General features: G+C 41.6%; 1 pseudogene across 1 annotated transcript; it reads left to right on the top strand.

Moving 5' to 3' along the window:
- Positions 1-9,792: 9,792 nt before the first annotated feature.
- On the top strand, positions 9,793-13,656 carry LOC308641894 (olfactory receptor 5A1-like; annotated as a pseudogene). Its single transcript has one exon. The product of its transcript is annotated as an olfactory receptor 5A1-like (transcript).
- The last annotated feature ends 2,618 nt before the right edge of the window (positions 13,657-16,274 follow it).

Below are 16,274 nucleotides of genomic sequence, written 5' to 3'. Positions count from 1 at the left end.
AATATGCAATAAATGCTAATAATATTTTTTAAAAAGGGGGATTGAAAATACAGTTAAGAGAACAATAAAATGAAGTTTGCCAAGGGTTTCTGCATGTGGCACTAGGGTAATAAAACATGTCTGAAATAATTGAAATGCTGGCTTTAAAATAGAAATCATTTTTATATGTATTTCCATTTACTTTATGGAAATGAGCAATAAGTAATCCCGGAGTGAAGTGAAACCAGGACACTAGAGAACAAGTGCCCTCCTGTCTTTCTTGAGGACAGTCCAGCTGAAGTAGCAGGCCCTAAGCTTCTGCTATGGAGACCACCCTGGGTGGTGATGGGCCAGGGTGAGGGTATGTCCTGGGGTCTCAAAGGTGACTGTACAGAAAACCAACAAGGCTATACTCTCAGTGTAAGGAAGTAAGTTTTCTCCCAGATCATGTTTAAGTAAACAAATGAAAAATGGTTCATAGTAAAAAAAAAATTACAATATGCAGAATCAAGCCGCCATAACTGAAAACTCGCAAGGAAGAAAAAAAAATGTCCAAAGTCTTCAGATATTGGAATTATCATTAAAAAGAATAAGACAGTTGGGACCAGCTGTGGTGAAACACAGATAAAATCTTTCCCAGAGGGAAATATGTTCTCTCCTGAGGGGACAATACCAAGAATAAGTCAGAGGTCTGGTGACTTGGAGCACTGAAAGCTGATAAAGCAAAATGGAGAGACTTGGTCCCTCTGTACCATCCTGTAAAATAGGATATTATTTGGCCATAAAAAGCGGTGAAGTACTGACACCCTCTGCATTGATGACCTTAAAAGCACCACACTAAATGAAAGAGCCAGTCCCAAAGGACCACCTACTGTGTTACTCCATTTTCATGAAGTGCTCAAGACAGGCAGATCCACAGAGACAGAAGGGAGATTGGTGGTTGCCTTGGGCTGAGGGAGTGGAGAGGAATGGGGATAAAGTATTAATAGATGTGGAGCTTCTCTTGATGAAAATCTGTGAAATTAGAGAGTGGCAACGGTTGCAAAAGTATGAATAAACTAGAAGCCACTGAACCACACACTTTCAGCAGATGGATCTTATATTGTGCAAAGTGGATCTCAATGCAGTGAAAATGAAGGGTGGGAAGGAGAAAGGAAGGTACTCAAACATACATGGGACCACAGATGACATTCAGAAATGGTGCAGGCACGTTTCTGAGCTGGATATGCCTTAGAGATCTGGTTATGAAAGGGAAGAAAGAAAAAAAAAAAGACATAAGCCATGGAAATTCAAGGTTCTAAGAAAAAATTTAAATCAAACAAAATAATAGCACTTCTCTGTTTCTGAGTGAATCACATACAAATGAAACTGCTCTTTCCTTTACCAACAGAAGAGGACACACTTAAACTAAGAGACCTGGTAAAATGTTCAAGCCCAACATCCTTGTCAGATCCCTGTAACCTTGCACCGTCTCAGACCTCAAGCTTTGGTAGAGCCGTAACTGACCAATATAGCTGGGGCTTCAGCAACCCCCTTTCTGTTGTGCTATGACGTGGACCAGATGTCACCAAGAGGAAATATCTTGGCACAGAGCCAAATGAGGAAGGAAGGAAGAAGAGAGGAGCAGCCCCTTGGGTTAGAAGTAGGAATGAAGAGATTGAACGTAGATCCCCTTGAAATTTAAAACATGGCTTGAAGCTGGGCGTGGTGTACATGCCCTATAATCCCAGTGGCTCTGGAGGCTGAGGCAGGAGGGTTGCATATTCAAGATCAGCCTCAGCAATTTAGCCAGGTGCTAAGCAACTTAGACCCTGTCTCAAGAAAAAAACAAAAATCAAAAAACAAGTAGCCTGACTTGAACCAACTTGGGTTACCTATTGACTGTCAAGATTACATCATATAACTATGAAGAAGCCTAAATTAGCCAACGAATATGGAATGGCATATAAAATGGAATTAAGTCTTCTATGTCTCTTTTATCTGTCACTGTCACTAGGAGACATCAAAATGTGAAACCCTGTTAGGCTCTCATTAACCAGTAGAGGGAGGCTCATGCCAAGATTCTGCAGTAACATAACTGTTCATAGACAGGGCCAGGGTCTGAGTAGTGACAGTGCTGTACAGACTTTCACGTGTGTAATGCTTTAAAAATTATACCCATCTGCCCCTCACCTTATGGGTGAGGGGAAGCAGAAGCTCAACTTAACCTAGCAAATGAGGCACAGATGAGGGACAGGCACAGATGTGCATAAGTGTCATCCAAAGGGACAGAATGTTAGCACTGCTTCCACAATGACCCAAATAGTATCTACATTTTCCTAAATAGTTTTCACTTTAGATGGGATTATTTCTACAAGTATTTTAAAATGCATGTCTGATAGAGGTTGGATAAATTTCTCTGTGCTCTGCCCCAAAAGTTCTCTTCATCCTGATGGCCCACAACTTCTTCATCCCTTTTAGCTTTAGATAAATATAAAAATATATAAGATATAACATACATAAATTTTCAAAAAATACTAAAAATTCTGACTAATAAGAAAAATATCTCCAGGAAGAAAGTGACAAACTTTCCAACTAACTTCAAGCTATGACTTTCCATTGCAAAGATGACAGTAAAATTACCTTCCTTCCTACTTCACAGGATGGCATGCTGCTTGAGTTTGGCCCTCGAACAACCCCTGTGTCCTTTCTGACTCTGTTCAGGAGGAATGTCATCAGCAAAGAACCCATCTAAGCTGTGCTGAGCTTATGACTTACAGATCTATGAGAGAATATGTGTCTACTGTTTTAAACTGCTAAATGTATGTCAATGCAATTTTTCGGCAATAGAAAACTAATAACACTCATTGCACATTTTATTATGCTTTTTCTGTTAAACCACTCCTTCCAAATTTGCAGCTGATGAAACTGTTGGTTCAAAAACAATTTTTGTTTTTCCTTTGGTCAGGTGTGTAGTTCAGGGGTAGGGTGCTTGCCTAGCATGTGTGGGGTTCTGGGTTCAATCACCAGCAACACCAAAGAGAAAAAAGGAAAAAAAAAAGTTTCTTTGTTGAAAAGTTGTCCCATTTAATTCAAGAACTAGTCACTGGACATCTATTTGATGTCAGGTACCCCAGGCCCTGTGTACTGGGCACCAAAATAAAATGATGAATGAATTCAATCCGAAGAGATGTGAAAGTGAAATGGCTCAAGTAGACCCAGCTCTTCTGAGGCTGAGAGATGAGAGCCATGAGGTTAGCATAAGCTATGACAGCTTAGAAGAGAGAAATCATGTCTGGTTGAGGGTGTCAGGAAAGGAGATCCTGGGGTGGCTTTGGAAAATATGATAGTGGAATCCCCAAGAGGCGCCTAGGACTGTCACCAGGCAGTGGATGCCTGGGTGAGATAAGGGGCCACATTTAAACAGTAAGCCCAGGCTGCCGCAGTCTGGCTGGGCACAAAATCACGAGCCATTCCTACTTGGCTATGGCTCTCAGCACCAGGCAACCTGACCAAGCTTATGGACATCACCAGGAAAAGGAGAAGAAAATGTGAGAGATGGTGATAGGAATCAGTTAGGGCTGGGATGATGATGAGTCCAGACATTTGGGAAGGTCTAAAAGAAGAAGAAGTCATGAAAACCAGAAGTAGATTCATTGACAATTGCAAAACAGAAAAATGGGACGTTTTGGTGAAGAGCAATGTCAGAGTTTGAAATTTAAGCTGTTTCCCCATTAGGGTGAGGTCTAACAATGGGGCCACCAAACCATGTGGCTTGGGGCAGTGCAATTTTGAGTTGGTGGAGGAGAGGTCAAGATAGTATAAAGCCAGGGAATCTGATTTACCATCTGAGTTATCTTTCTGGATGTCCCCAGGCCTGTCCGAGAGCCCTTAAACATAGAGGGCTAAATAAGTATTACTTGAAAAACGCAGGGCAAAATGACATCATCACAGTGAGGTGAAGTCAATCTTGATACGTTTCCTGCAATTCTGAGCTTGAACATTGGTATTGAAGAGAAGCCATAAATGAATGAGCCATGCTGGGTGTGGTCCCCAAACCATTGGTGATCAACTTGGAAGACTAATATCTTAAGACCTCAATCAAAGATATAACATAGGCAGGGCACGGAAAGAATATATAAACAAAATAAATGTATACATTTCTCTTGCCTTTCCTGGCTGAGAGAATTTCAAGATGAATGTTATATTTTCAGTACTAAGTACTTAAGTACTAAAAGTCAACTGAACAACCAAATGCTTGATACCCTGTAGTTCCTCCTCTCTTCCCCTCCCACCTCCCGAACCATCAACATTAACATACAACAAAGTATCTTCTGTTTGACTGGATTTTTATGACCTCCCATAGACAAGGCCTTTCTGGGCTCAGCTGGGCATCCTCTCCAGTAAACACTCAACCCACTGCCTGCCTCCAATAACAGCTGCCTCTTGTCTTTAAAATTGAGTCCTGCCAACAAAATGCTGCTTTTAAGATGAAACGAGTTTAAAGTGTTTGTATTTTTCCCAAGTTGCAACAGAGTTTTAGGGGGCAGCTCCGTGTTGCCACGTCTGAGAGCCCACTGAACGCAGGATTCCCAATAGCTTCCTATTTGCCGGTGGTGTTCCTGGTCCCCCCCCAAAAAAAGGCTTTTTAAAGAAATGCTTTAAAAAGAAAAGCTTGGGGTGGGCTCCCTCAGCAGGGGGACATTGTGGCATTGTGGCTTCCCAGAAGGGGATCAGAAAATCAAGAGTCTCTTCAAAGAATCGACAATAGGCACAGTCTGCAGAGTGTCACAGATGCCCCACAGATGTGGTTGGGCAACTATTTTGTGGGTTTCACCACGCTGGTTTATAGATCTATTCTAAGACTCAGAAAGAAATTTCAGAGAACACTTTCTCCCAATTTCCCTGGATCCAGCAAAATAAATAAATGATCCAGGAGGGTTGTGTATGCCTGTGATCCCAGCAACGTGGGAGGCTGAGACAAGAGGACTGCAAGCCCAAATCCCTGTCTCAAAACAAAAAGATATGGTGCCCTTGGGGTCAATTCCCAGTACCACAAAAATAAATAAACAAGTTTTCTGTTTGTTTGGTTTTTTTTTTTTTTCTTTTTGTTTTTGTACTGGGGATTGAGCCCAGGAGCACTATACCACTGAGCTACATACATCCCCAGCCCTTTTTATTTTTTATTTTGAGACTAAGGTCTCACTAAGTTACCTAGGCTGACCTCAAACTTGCTAACTTCCTGCCTCAGACCACTGAGTTACGGGGATTACAGGTGGGATTACACCCGGCCTCATGCTATTTTCAGTGAATTAAAACAGCAATTTACAAAGACAGACAAGACCATTTTTAAGCAGAAGTGTAATAGCCTGTGATTTTATCCTCCATGTCACTTCCTCCTACTCTAAACCTACCTCATTCTGATCCTGGGGTCCTGCTCTTCCCATGATCACTGGCCTCTGTTCTTAGGCAGCCTTAGTTTTTTTTAACTGGCCAAACTCAGTGGTGCTTAACCACTGAGCCACATCCCTAGCCTTTTTTTTTTTTTTAAGAGACAAAGTCTCACTAAGTTGCTGAAGCTGGCTTTGAACTCATGATCCTCCTGCCTAAACCTCCTGAGCTGCTGAATTACAGGTGTGCGCCACTGCACCTGCCTCTATATGAGGGTCTTAGGAAGTCTCTAGAGAGTCCTGCCCAGGTACCCCCTCTCAACTTTTGATTGACAGTAGGATTGTATCAGATTTTTCAGTCCCTACTGAGCATGATTTTACCTATAGGTACTCAAGTGAAACCCAAAGGGTGGGAATTTTATTATTAAAATGAGATTAAAATGGCACGCTGAAGATCTAAAGGTAACCCTTGGTCACTTTGGCCCATGCTGATTGGTTCCTTACTAGAAATTCCTTCTTACAGATTTCATGATTGACAGGGTTTGCTTTCTGTTATCCTGTCTTCCTGAATCTTGGAGTCTAGTCTGTGTAAAGATCACTAAGGTGTCCTTTCAGGCTGTGTGTTAAGGAATGTAACATCTATTGACTTAAGGCAGAGCAGGGCCAAAATGGCCTTGGGGCAAATGCTTTTTAAACGAAAATATGTGGAAGGCCAGCACGTAGGCCCAGCCTATAGAATTATTCCCTCACCTTCACGTTCCTATCACTCATGCCCATCTGATGTCTATCACTCTGGTGAATAACCAATGCTGAGAACCTGAGTTTCCATCTCTGTGAGCTTTGCCTCAGATCCAGTTTCCCCAACCTCAAGAAGGTCTTCACTTGACATTGCCAACTACTGTACCTGTGATTCATTTTCCTCTTTTCTTTCACTGGTAAATGGGCCTATGGCTTTCTTTAGTACCTGGCTTTACTTGAATTCCCTCCAAGGCCTGATTTCAGATATTCTTTAAGACTGATGGGCTCCATCCACTCTCACCATTCTATTGAAACTGCGCTGGGAAGACCAGACCTGCCATCTTTCTTGCCACACCCAAGGATCTTGTCATTTTTTCTCTTTGATATCCCCAGTCATCACTGCATGTTGAGTCTTTGAGAATCAGGACAACAACAAACTAATGAGCATTTTTAGGAAGGAATGAATGACACAACTGGATGAGTACGTTGGGGAAGGCTGTCTGCAGCTTAAGGAGGATAGACTGGATGGGAGAGAGTCTGAAGGCAAAAAAAAAGAAAAGAAAAGAAAAAAGATCAGCAAGGGTTATTTGCATGTACAAATATGCCACCATGAAACCCATTATCAGGTGTAATTAAAATGCACTAACAACACCACCACCAACAAAAGACCAGTTAGAAAACTGTGGTTAACCGTAAAAACAAGCAGGCTAAAATTGCCTGACCAACCCTCTGCACAAATTGTGGAGATAGCACAAGAAAAGGCCTCCTTGATTCTACTGACAAGGTTTTAAATCTCTAAGAAACACCAGAGAATCTTTTCTGAAGGAGGGAAGATGGGAGGCAGGGATTATAAAGCACCACCATCTTCTGGTACCCCATCCTTGTACCTGTCACTCAATAAGAAGAGGAAAACCTGAGGCTTGTTTGGGTATGGGGTTTGGGTTTAATTATTCTTTTCCTAGAAAAGATTTAATTCCATACAAACTACTGGGTTGACCATGGTGATCCTTCCCCCAGCATCAAGCCTTAGGAGACCCCAAGAATGTAGGCGTAGCACCAAGAGCTGGGGTTGGAGGAGGGGTGTGATTGTTGGGCACCACAGTAGGCGACTCTGGCCTGGCAGAGGAGAGGCTGGTGGGGTTGTGGGTGGAGAAGGAAACTGCATTCGATTTTTCTCATCTGGATGCAATTTGAACTGCTGCCAACACAAACAGGGTGTGGCTGCCGCCTTTCACAGATCCTTGAAAGAAGCCCCAGTGTCGCCTTGGTTGACACAATGCCCACTTCCTTCTGTGTCCCTCCCCAAGACACACAAGTACACTTTAGCTCTTTTCCAGTTGAATACTTGATAGGTCAAAAACAATGCCTGTATACGGGGGAAATCTGACCCTAGTCAAACAACAAGAGGCTATTTTTCTTTTAAACACCACCCGCCCCCCAACACAGAGATCTTTTGAAAGACAAGGGCTGGGGGGATAGTAGGGGATAGGAAAGGTAGCAGAATACAACAATTACTAATAGGGCATTATGTAAAATTGTGGATGTGTAACCGATGTGATTCTGCAATCTGCATTTGTGGTAAAATTGGGGGTTCATAACCCACTTCAATCTAATGTATGAAATATGATATGTCAAGAGCTTTGTAATGTTGTGAACAACCAATAAAAAAAAAGAAAAAAAAAGAATCATCATATCATATACAACCACAAGACTGGCATCATAATTAGAATAAGATATAATCCATATTTGTATAAATATGTCCAAATATACTCTACTGTCAAAAAAAAAAAATGAAAGACAAGGGCTGTCGTGTGATTGTTGTTTTCCCCTATTGCCATCATTTTTCAGGCTGTTGTGGCATGTGCAGGACTGAGCATGGGCTTTTGATGCTGGAGGAACTTAGTTCAGATTCCAGCTTTACCAGGAGATCTCTGGGACCTGTGGCAAGCAGCTTCTCCCACATTCCTTCTTATCTAAAAGTGGCTTTAAGAATGTTTTCCTTTGAGGACATTATGAAATAAAACGTACAAGAGGCCCAGTCCCCAGAATTAAAAAATGTTAGCACCTGTCTAGGCCCTTTCCTCTTTCTCTTGATTTCACCAAATTAGAATCTTCTTCCTCCCCACCCCAGAATAGTACAGGCAATTGGGTGCTTAACCACCAAGCCATATCCCTAGCCCTTTTTATGTTTTGTTTTAAGACAGGGTCTCACTAAGTTGCTTTGGGCCCTACTAAATTGCTGAGACTGGCCTTGAGCTTGAGATCCTCCTGCCTGAGCCTCCCAAATCGCTGAGATTTAACTCATGTGCCACTGCGCTCTGCCAAATCCCAGGATTTTGAGGAGCGTATAAGGTCACCTAATTCAGATTCTCTTTTAAATCTTAAACCCCTTCATGGTCAAGTGAACTATCTCTGTTTGCACACTTCCAATGATGAGGAACCTACTTCTTTCTGGGACATACATTCACCTTTTAGGCTGTGCTATTGTTTCCCTAACTGCCCCCCACCAAGTTTTTTCTCACCTAGTTCTAGTTTCTACCCTTGGAGTCACTCAGAGAGGTTCTTTAAAATGTCCATGGCTTTACAAGGGCAAAACAATTGTCTGAAATTGCTACTTATCTTGGAAACAAAAAACAAGTGTTGGATTTCATTGACTCCAGGGAGATCTTTTTGGAACCAAATCAGGGGCCAGGAATATAATGGAAGCAGGGCCAATGGAAATCAATTTTGCCCAAAGCTGGCCTCTTTACTCCTGAGCCCAGGCAGCCAGCCAAGCTGTCCACTGGTGCTCTCTGGGACATACCTTACCCAACTACCCACAGAGACTGAGTGGAACCTGGGAGAGAACTGGCTTTCTTTTAAAGCCCCAGTGAGTCCTTCTCTTGGTGGCTACATCCAAACCTTATTTACCCTTTTGGTCAAGACCAGGGCTCCAGGTGTTCGCAGAGATGGGTTTTGTTCTTGCTCCAAGAGTCTGTTCTTAGTTATCTACCTGAAGCTCAGAATATTAGGTGTTGTAGGTGAGTCTCCCCTTCTCTCTTTCTCACACTGGTTACTAGTGAATCCTAAAATCATAGAATGGCAGAGTAGAGAGGCCTCTGAAGGTGGCGAAGGTGAAGCAGTAAAGATGCTGAGACGCTCTACAGTACTGCTCTGACCTTATTGAAAGGAGCTGGATTTCACCTATTTTGCATTATAGAATTCTGAGATTTTTGTTTCTTGAAAAGTTTCCTATTGTTTACAAATAGAAATTGGACAGAATATGTGAGTTAGAGAACACTAGTCTAAGTAATCCCCTTGTTGCATATACAGAGGTTAGGAAGATTAAGATTCAGAAAGCCAAATTATTTTTCCAAAGGTCACATAGTTAAAAAAAAAAAAAGTAGGAGAAATGAGACCTTGAATCAACATTGTTTAACATTCCACCTAGTGTTTTCTTTGCTATTGTAGATTCATGGGTGTGAGCATGAGTGTGTCTGAAGTTTCAAAAAAAGATTGCATTTCTTTGAGTCCTCTTTAGTTACCTTTGAGACTCCATGTTTTAGAATGAGGAAGAGCAGAAAGAACTACTAAAGAATGAGATACTGATTCCGTCATCACCTCTGGTACCAATCCACTGTACAGACGTTCACTCTGTCTCTTTTGGCATTAGTTTTATTATCTATAATGGAAAATTGAGCCTACCTGGCTTCTAGCTCTGATATTTTATTATTTCAATATTTGAGATATATTCTCTGAATTTTTCAGACATCAGGACATCACTTAAAACCAGCCAAGTCTAGTGGTCTTGGAATAGGGCAAGTTTACAGTGTCTCTATAATAACTATTTAGCCAGTGAACATAATACTCATTGGACATCTGTCATGTGCAGGGCACCCAGACAGGTGGTGGTGGTGGTGGTGGGCTAGTGATCGGTGTAGATAGCATCTCCCTGTCTCACTTCAGTATTTCCAGGTTTCCTTCATCAGACCTACAAAATCATCTGAATTACAATAAACACTGTACCTCAACTGCGTTATTTGTTTGGGAATTACCACATTCCTCTTTATCGTGGTATATACTTGAACCTGTTGCAATGTAAACAGCCTTGGAAAGATTGAGGTAAGAAAACTTTCCATTGTCATGTTCAAAACTGAGGTCCTGTAGCATCTGTCCTAACCAGTCAGTTGGAATGGGAGAAGGATCATATCTATTGCAGTCGTATCTGTAATATAGTCCTACCAATTGCTCAGACCCAAGGCCAGGTGATTTCCTAGCATTTAGGAAAGAGAACAGGCTCTAAAGTCAAGGAACTGAGAGTTTAAATCTTAGCCCAAACACTCAATAACTTGCTGATCTTTCATAACTTCAATAGTTTTTTTGTCTGTAATATGTAATTTTTTGGAATTTCAAATTGAAATCATTCAGAATATTGTTTCAAGTCTACCATGTACCATTACCTGTAAAAAGCACTGAGGTTATAATGCCCTTCCAGAGCTTATGCTAAGAAAACATAGAAGATCTGGGTGTGGTAATGCATGCCTATAATCCTAGCAGGTGGTGAGGCTGAGATAGGAGGATTGCAAGTTCAAAGCGATCAGAGCAGAGCAATTGGTGACACCCCCCCCCAACATTTCTACACATTTTCTAGCAAGATTCATTATGATTCTTTTCTATCTTATCTCCAAGAATCTATGATTTCTACTTTATTACATTTTAGAGTATGATAAAAGCTAGCTGCCAATTATTGTGCATGATTGCTACATAAATAGCCTGGTTATTTTTACCAGAATCATCTGAAGGTAAGTACATAGAAATGGATTATGTCCCATAGACATTTCCTTTTAATACTGATTTGTTTATAGTTCCATGGCCTCAGAACCTCCACCACTTATTTTCCATTGATGCAACATCTTCACATGATCCTCCTGCGTGTCCTCCCCAAAGCAAGGTTTGAACATCACATAGAGCTGGTCGCTGGTCCTTGCATCATGACTCACCAGCTCTGGGGCCTTGCACAAGCTGACACATCATTCTTACATCTCTTCTTAGGATTTCCCTCCACCATAAAATGGGGACAATAATAGGACCGTTCCACTGACCGTGAGGATTAACTGTTGAAAATAACAAATGCAAACTTTTGGGGAGAAAAAGAACTAATTTTATGATTTAGCCAATGATGAGCACTGAATGTAGGTCTTTTCATTCCTGACCCAGGCTCTACTCTCCACTGCACCCGCTGATGAGGCAGGAGCATGAAAACAATGGCTACACCCCCATCACTGTGTGCCCTGTACTTACATTACTGCCTGTCTTTATAGACTTCACACTTCACATTTAGTTTTATTTGCTTACTTCATCCCTCTCTCTCTTTTTTTCCCTTTGATTCCAGGAAATGAACCTAGTGGCACTTTACCACTAAGCCACATCCCCAGCCCTTTTTTCATATTTTATGTTGAGGCAGGTTCTCACGAAATTGCTTAGAGTCTCACTAAGTTGCTGAGGCTAGCTTTGAACTCATGATCCTCCCGCCTCAGCCTCCTGAGCTGCTGGGATTACCATTGCACTCACCTCTTTTGTCTTCTCTTAATCCCATTTACATTGTGCCTCTGTTCTGTTGGTATTTCTGATGTCCCTCGAACACTTTTCCTGGATTCTTGCAAATGCTTCCCTCTCCTCTCCCTCATTTAATATAAAGATCTCTGAACCACTTCTCAACCCTTCCACACCCTGAATTCTAATCCTGGTATCTCCTTACTCGTCTTTGGAATCCTCTCTGAAAACGCCACCTGCTGTGTCTCGGCTCAGGGACACTGTGTACATACTTCTCTTAGCATATTGCTCATGCTCTGCTGATATTGACCTGTTTTTCTGCCTGTCCCATGTATTGTGTTGAGCAGTCTGAACTTAATAATAATGATGTGTTAATTTCTACATCATCAATGTCTAGCTCTACCAAATACTAACGCAAGAGGTTTGGTGGGTGGGTACCGATTGGGCAGGATGAGCATTAGGGTTTCTCAGCGTTGAACCTGTTTTTCCCCTGCCCCTTTTTAATGTCCAGTGGGGATGCCAGGTTTCCCCAGATCTGTGTACTTTGCTCCACTGCTCAAAAGAGCGTGGAGGGACATCATGACCCCATGAAAGCTGGTCAGAACAAACTACCCTGATAAGAAACACCAAATCGCCTTTCTAAGTGTTTTGAGTTTTGAGATATTTCTTTTCATGAGAACAAAAGATCAGATAGTCTAAATCTGACTGACTTTATAATCGGCCTGCAATGTTTGGGGCAACTGAAAACAGGAGTATTTGGCCCAAGTACCATTAACAAATCCCTTCAGGAAGCTGGTGCTATTGACAAAGAAGGTGATGATTCAGAGAATGTAAAAATGGCAGAGGGTCTATTCAGGGACATGCCGCTTTTATATAAACAAATACAATGTTGATAGGGTGACAATTGTCTCCATGAGAGACCCAATACATTCTCTTGCTCTAGAGGGTAATTCTGCAGCACAGACAGGACATTTGCCTCACAGTGTGTCCTCTGATTCTGGGAATCTATGATTCCATGAGCAAAATGGTTTCTTCACCTGGATTTTCCTTGCCCCAGGAATCTCCCTCTGGGGCTCTGAAGGCAGCAGCTCCATGGCTGTGGGAGAGAACGTCAGCACCATGACCAATTTCATCCTGTGGGGATTTTCTGAGCATCCACAACTGCAAGTTGTCCTCTTTTTGTTGTTTCTGGGGATCTACCTCGTGACTCTGGCTGGAAACCTGGGTCTCATGGTCCTGATCAGGATGGATCCACACCTCCAGTCGCCCATGTATTTCTTCCTGGGTAACCTGTCCTTTGTGGACATCTCATACACCTCCTCTGTAGCCCCTAAGATGCTCTGGGACTTCTTCCGGGAGCAGAAGGACCATCTCCTTTGCGGGCTGCGCTGCTCAGTTATTCTGCTTCATTGGGATGGGAGGCACCGAGTGCTGTCTCCTGTCCGCCATGGCATATGACCGGTATGCTGCCATCTCCAGGCCTCTGCTCTACCCAGCCCTCATGTCACCTGCCATCTGTGTGAGGATGGCCATGACAGCATATGCGGGAGGATTCCTCACGGGACTGGTCCAAACCAGCTCCATATTCCAGCTCCATTTCTGTGGACTGCGAGTCATTAACCACTTTTTCTGTGACCTGCCACCCCTGATGGCCTTGTCTTGCTCCCCTACCTTCCTCAGCCAGGTGTTGAATGTTCTCGTGGTGTGCGCAGTTGGTGGGACCTCAGCTCTTCTTGTGTTGGTGTCCTATGGCCACATCATTGCTGCCGTCGTGAAGATCCGTTCGACCCAGGGGCGGATAAAGGCTTTCAACGCCTGTGCCTCCCATCTGACCACAGTGATCCTCTTCTACGGCTCTGGCCTCTTCTCGTACCTCCAGTCTAGTGCTGGCTACTCACAGGACAAAGGTAAGGTGGCATCCGTGTTCTACGGAGCAGTGATCCCCATGCTGAACCCCATCATCTATAGTCTGCGAAACAAGGAGATCAAAGATTCATTGAAAAAACTCAAGAAGGGGAAAAAGCACAGCGTTCCTTGAGTTAAAAATAAGCATTGTTTTTTTTCCCCAAATAGAGATAAAAATAAGCGGCTCAGAGAATCTGAATTATACATTAAAGAAACTGTTTCAAAGAAAAATCTGTAACCTAACGTGTCTCCTAGACAATTAGGCTTAACAGAGCTTTGCTTTCTTGTCGAGGACGAGTTCTGCTTAAATTTTGATCATTTGCAATAGAAAATAAATATGCTTCTCTATAACAGTCCTTAGCTGTAGAGAGAGCATCAGGTGCTGTGCAGGACACAATGTCTTGGGGCCAGTTATTGCGCATAGCAATTTTTAAAAGTTGAATTTCACAGATAAAATGTATACACAAATTCCTTGTTTTTTAAAAATAGAATTTAAAAATTTAAGAAAGTTTACATTTTTGTGTATTAAAATGCACACACACACATATATCAATTAAAAATACACAGCACTGCTGTATGTGGCTGTGTGCATTAACATACAAGGTATCATACCAAATGCTCACTATACTTTATTTTTTTAAATTCAACTTTATTTTTTGAAGTTTTTCTGGTTAGTACATATAGATCTACCTCAGTCTTTTTCGTTGTTTCATAGAACTTATATACCAAAAGGTAAGCACCTTTTTATACCTATTGATGGACACTTAGGTGGTTTCCAGTTTTTACCAGTTTATTAAAAGTGTTGCAATATTCGTGTTTGTACATGCTGTGTCATGCTGGTATGCAAATTTTATGGTAGAAACTAAGTTGAACTGTTGTTTTTAGGGAACAGACTACAATATAATAGGGTGGCCTATTTCTTCACACCCTTGGCAATAGACTATATTTTTCAACAAATTTGTTTCTTTGGGGGAGTTTTTTTATAGGTATTCTTTTAATCCTTTCAAGAACCCTGGTAGATTGGGCTATTTATTGTCCTCATTTACATACAACATACTGTATGCTACAGAGATGCTCTCTGTACAGTGTTTCTTTTAGTTTTCATGACCTCGCTGTTAGAGATTTTTAAAAACTTTTAAAATCATCTAATTTATGTTTAATTGATAAATAACAATTGCATGTGCTTACAGAGAACAACATGTCTGAATAATATTTACAAAGTGGAATGACTGAAACAGGTTCATTAACAAATTCATCACCTCACACTCATCTTTTTTTGTGTGTATGGCGAAAACCTTTAAAAATCTACTCTTCTAGCAATTTTGAAATACACAGGGTATTTTTATTTGTTACAGTCATCATTCCAAGAAAAGGATTTCAATCATTTTTGTCTGGAATGGGATTAGTAAGTCTCAGGAAAGAGGCTAAGCAACATATACAAGGGGCATATATGGACAAATTAAGGAAATCCTAAATATTTGTCTACATGACACCAAAGTCATTAGCTGAAAATGCACATTCTCACATCAGAGACAAAGGAGAAAACATTGAAGCAAATTGTGAAAAGCTGCTTAAGTATTTTCTCAAGTCAGGCACAATTTTAAGTGCAAAATGAGGAAGGAGAACGGACTTCGTTCTCTGGGATTAGTTTCAATATGATCATCATTAAAGTTAGTAAGCAGGAGTGATGTCTATTTAAAGTAGCATTATTCAATATGAATTTCTTTTGGGGGGTGGCACTGGGGATTAAACCCTGGAGTGCTTTACCACTAAGCCACATCCCCAGCACCCCACCACCACCACCACCTTTTTGAAGCAGGATCTACTAATTACTTAGTGCCTTGCTAAGTTGCTCAGGATGACCTTTTACTTGTGATCTTACTGCCTCAACCTCCCAAGTTGCCGGCATTACAGGTCTGCACCACCACACCTGGCTTAAATATGAATTTCTTAATGTAACACTTTTATAAGTGATTTTATTCATCAATGACCGTGAAACAGGGAAGAACCAAAATGTTAAAACAAAACAAAACTAAATGAATGTTGGATTAATAATGCCTCCTGAAACTAAGCATAATAAGGAGGCTCAATCCCAGTTAATAGCTATTGCACCTACATTCAGCAGAAGAAATGACAAGCAGCGCTCAAAGAGCTAGCAACTGGCAACAGCCTTGAGCAACCATGTACAAGGATTTATCAATATGTGGGTGTGGTAGCAGGATACTGAGGGGAGGGGTTGATGTTCAAAAGTCTAACCCTCCATCAACCAGACAGGTTGGGTTTTACATTCAGCATTGTATCTGCATCCACAAAGAATCCTCTAAGTCAGAGGACTCTAGAAGAAATCCATTCTGTAACAGTTGCCTTCTTTGACAACATTTTTTCTGTTTTTCACATTCTCAAAACTGAATTATATCACTGAACATGGAAAGATGAACTCTTCACACCATGGTCACTGGGAAATTTTTGAGTAAAATTTGTGGCCCATCTGTTGCAAGAATTTAGGTCACACTGGAGATCATTTTTATCCTCATTAGTGACTCAATTCTGCATCTCTATTCTTTTCACTGTTGTTTTAATTTGTGTGTGTGTGTGTGTGTGTGTGTTGTGTGTTCCTCCTGTCCACTGTACTGGGATTGAACCCAGATGCTTTAGTCACTGAACTCCATCCCCAGCCTTTTTATTTGTGTTTTTTGTTTTGCAACAGGATCTTGCTAAGTTGCCCAGGCTAGCTTCTATCTCAGTCTCCTG

The sequence above is a fragment of the Spermophilus citellus genome, assembly GCF_964194105.1.
Source record: "Spermophilus citellus genome assembly, chromosome: 2".
In the NCBI taxonomy this organism is placed as follows: Eukaryota; Metazoa; Chordata; class Mammalia; order Rodentia; family Sciuridae; genus Spermophilus; species Spermophilus citellus.
This window is presented reverse-complemented; position numbering and strand designations above follow the sequence as displayed.